The following is a 4,163-nucleotide window of genomic DNA, read 5'->3' as shown; positions in this document are numbered from 1 at the left end:
CACATAACTCACTGAACTGACCGCAGTGAACAGCTGAATGCTAATTGGGTTATAAAGATTATATGTCTACTTTTGAGATGAGGAAGTATAAAAAGTATGATAAAAAATAAGAGTTCAGACCATAAATTAAATAAACGAATACACCAATAAATGAAAATATAATCTCTAATTCCATCCATCTGTTGTTTGTACTCACGTAATTCTTGAATTGGTCATATTGGAGGACAGGTGTGCCAACAACAGGCGTTCATGTTTTTCGATGGTTGTAGGAGACAGAAATATCTGTGACAATGATACTCTGATTCCCCACTTCCTCCCCCTTCCCAAACATATCTCATTTTAGATTTTTTTTTATCCCTAAAGAAGTACTATTACATAAATCCAAAGTGAAAGTGTTTTCAAAAACTAAAAGTGATGTAATCCTACTTTCTTAACACCAAGACTTATTGCTGAAATAGTCTTGCATAATGATGCAATCATGCAGCTTTCTGGTCCTCAATAGGAGGCAGGCGAGGCTGCAAGACAAACAGGAAMGCTCGAGAATGATATTTGCCCCAAAGTGGAAAAAAAATMATACGAGAACTACTTCAGGAAGTAACATCCAGCGACAATAGTTTGGTCGTGAAATGTACAAAACCTCATACTTATGCTATTTTGGATTTTTCAATTGTCAGAAAAATGAACGTTTGAAATTGCTGCCTATTATCACAGAGAAAAAACAAATGAAGCGAAACAAAATGGGAGGAAACTATCAGAACGGCAAACAGCTCATTGTTATTCGCACAGTTCAGTGGTATAATCTGTTTAAAGAAGTTCATTTAAATCCAGAGTTTATCAGTCAGGACAACAGACGAAAATATGGAGGTATGAGACAGAGACCACCCACAGCATCATTTAGTTGGATGTTTCATTTGACTKCTGTCTCATTCATTATGCCCATTCATCCATGCACTCCTCACACTCCAGCTCACGAGAGGCCTGAATAATGTCGATCTGAATTGCTGTTTTGGGTATCTATTGTAAAATGAGTCATTCTTTTCTRCYTCTACAATGCATGTGTGTAACTGTTAGTCTCAGCTTACAATTTGACATATGCTGTGGTTTCAGTGGGTATTTTGTACWTTTGATTTATTGTTCTTTTGTGGCTAATCTCTATTCTTTTGTTTTTCCTATAAAGCATTTTAAATTACTCTGTATGCAGGATATAAAAAAAACTCACATTGCAAATTTGGGGAAAACTACGTACATGTTATTGTTTGAAAATGACGACAGCAACACTGAAACAAATTAGATTCAGCAAAAAGTTATGTGTTTTGGATCTTTGGCAAAAAAATWAAAAAATGTGAGTTTGATTTATATTAATTTACTTGCTCAGACTTTTAGAAGCCAAAACTTAAATCTAAAAACCTTAAACGTGAAAACAAAAAGTTGGAAATAAGTGTAGAAAAAATGCTGCATGTAGAAAGAATGTGGGAATTACAGTCAGAAGGTTTTATTATGTGTTTCACATGCAGAAATGTACCMGTTTGTGAAATGGTTTGTATGTCACATGTGCCTTATTATGTGRTTTTAGTTGTCGTCATATTTAGAACGTGTGGCCACATTTTTTCAAACTTRACTCCAAATGTAAATCCAAGTAAAAAACTTCCAAATTTCATGTATCTTTCTATTAGTGAAAGCGCAAAGGCACAATTCAGTCTGCTACGTCTGAACCWGTTGGGTTATCACAGATGGTTTGTTGTACATCTGGATACCAGAGCTTYCTTGTTTTGACTTTATTTATACGCCTGAGTTCAAAAAGTGTTCTTAGAGAGTTGAAGAACACAGCTGCCATATAACATTAATTAAGTATTTTTTATTTATTAATTTTTCAAAAAGGAAAGAGTTTAWTTTTTAATCATGAGGAAAAATTATTAAATTGCTGAGCTGTTTTAAAAAAAAAGATTATTCCAGCACAGAGCATGTCCAAAGCATCATGTAGCATCGCAGCTTTCATAGGACAGTCAACTTGAAATTTTCCCAATAAATAGATGTTTAATTTCAACAGTAATGGCAAAGGTTTTTGCACAAATGCCTGTACATCAGTACTTTCAGTAGGTGAMCCAGACCTAAAGGTCAGAAGGATAATAAATTATTAAGATTATCTTAAAAAGTCCATATCATCAGTATTTAATTATTCAGAAGTCTCTGCATAATCACTTCAGTGTCAACTAAGAAAATAACCTAAGTGCTGTTGGATCCAGTTGAAAGAAGAAAAACATCTTTACCACCCAGAAATATTTCATTACAATGTTATGACCTCTTTAAAATAAATATTTTTATTACTTTAGGACATTCTAATTCAGTAAACATCTATATTACCTTTTCCACAAACCACAAACAATAAATACAGGCAGATTCATTTTCATTTATTTTCCTGGTGAACGGGTTTCGTTGAAACCTCTCAACCATTCAGAGCCTTAATTGCAGTCAGTAACTCCTTCGATTTKATCTTTTCTGAACAGATACATTTTYCTCAGGAGGCCAAAAAGAACTTTTGCTATTTTAAAACAGCTGCACTCAGAGAAATGTCATTATTCTTTGAAGAAAGATAATTTTTATGGAGCTACTTAGGCCCTAAATAGCTGCGTAAACCACATATACCAGCTGAGCAAGCATAACTCTGCCCCCCACCGCTGGAGTGACATACTGTAATTGTTTTTTGTAGTAAAAATTAGCTGTTAGTCATTAAAATGGTAATAAAACGGGACYATCTTCCTCCATGACTTATTCTCATCACTACATTGAAAGGAAACATAAACTCCTATTTGCAGCAGTCTAGAATGATATAATTTCTTCAGAATACTTTGCACAGGTTCTGAAAATTTCTCCAAACAGTAGCATCCAAACTTCTCAGACTATTTGCTAAACTTTTCCGCCTTGAATGCTTGAATATTACTGGAAGCCTTAAAACTTTGTAAGATTGCCAGTGAATCAAAACTTGAYAGAAAATTGTCACCTTCAGAGTCTTCTAAATTAAATATAGCTTTGCTGTAACTAAGARGGAAAGGTTCCTCTTCTGTAACTYCAAAGTACATCAACAGCAGCTGGAAGTAATCTTAAAAATCCGTTACATCTGATGTACTACCTTCCCTCCCTTTCTTTAGCTGGACTCATCCTGCAAGAACCATGAATGTTTTAGCAGCTGAATCACTCCCAAAGACAGAGTGAGGGTGATTAAAGGTCATAACTGGTGGACATAAATAGCATTTCTCAGTGAGATGTTCAGTGCAGCTGTACAATTCGTTATCCATCAACTCTTCATACCTAATGACCATAGCTGCAAGAGACGCATTGGCTCCAAGAGCTGATTTGACACATCAAACCCTGACCTCYACTGATTTCCACTCCTAATAGMGTGTTGGAGCGAAATATTAGAGCTCTGTTTCAGTGCAACATTGTTCTTACATTCTGCTTTACCTTTGTTAAAAACAGCTAATCCTCTTTGTAGCCACCAGGGCTTCAGGTCTGTATGCAACAACTGGGAGATGGACAAGGTCACAAGGGCCTGTCTGTTCTGGATTCTGCACAGAAACGTCATCTGATACGTTGCACCATCCAAATTAAGGCAATCACATACCAGTGTATTTTGTCTTAAGTCTTACCTTTATGTTTTCAAAAAGCACAGTGTTTCTGTTTTATGACTGTGATGACAATTTTATTAGCTGATGAGTATTTATAGTGAAATACGTATGATACCTACCGCTGCACTAATTGACCTCGCCACAAACAGTGCAGTGCACAGATAAAGGGGAGGGGTCAACGTTGTTTGAAGGCACTCGCRGCCACATGCAAAAGCAGAAATCTGTATTTGCATTCGAAACACAGTGACAATCAGTGAGTTGTAATATCAAAGCAACGCAAACCCCTTGATCCATTTTGTGGCGCTCATCACGAAAATCCTGCAACATAAATATAAATGAATGCAAATGAGCATCACTGGCTTCGTTAATCTGTAGACATTTACTTGTTATAAAAAGTTTGTATGTAAAATAATTCCAATTTGCTACACGAGAAATACATTTTCAAACACAAATACTGTTAGGTATTTATTTAATTAGACACCAGTTGCAGTCAGTTCACTTCTGGCATGGATAAAGAAACAGAATGCTTAAACTCTGCCT

The sequence above is a fragment of the Poecilia reticulata genome, linkage group LG4 (assembly GCF_000633615.1).
Source record: "Poecilia reticulata strain Guanapo linkage group LG4, Guppy_female_1.0+MT, whole genome shotgun sequence".
NCBI classification, from domain to species: domain Eukaryota; kingdom Metazoa; phylum Chordata; class Actinopteri; order Cyprinodontiformes; family Poeciliidae; genus Poecilia; species Poecilia reticulata.
The sequence above is the reverse complement of the archived record's forward strand: the minus strand, read 5'-3'. Positions refer to the sequence as shown.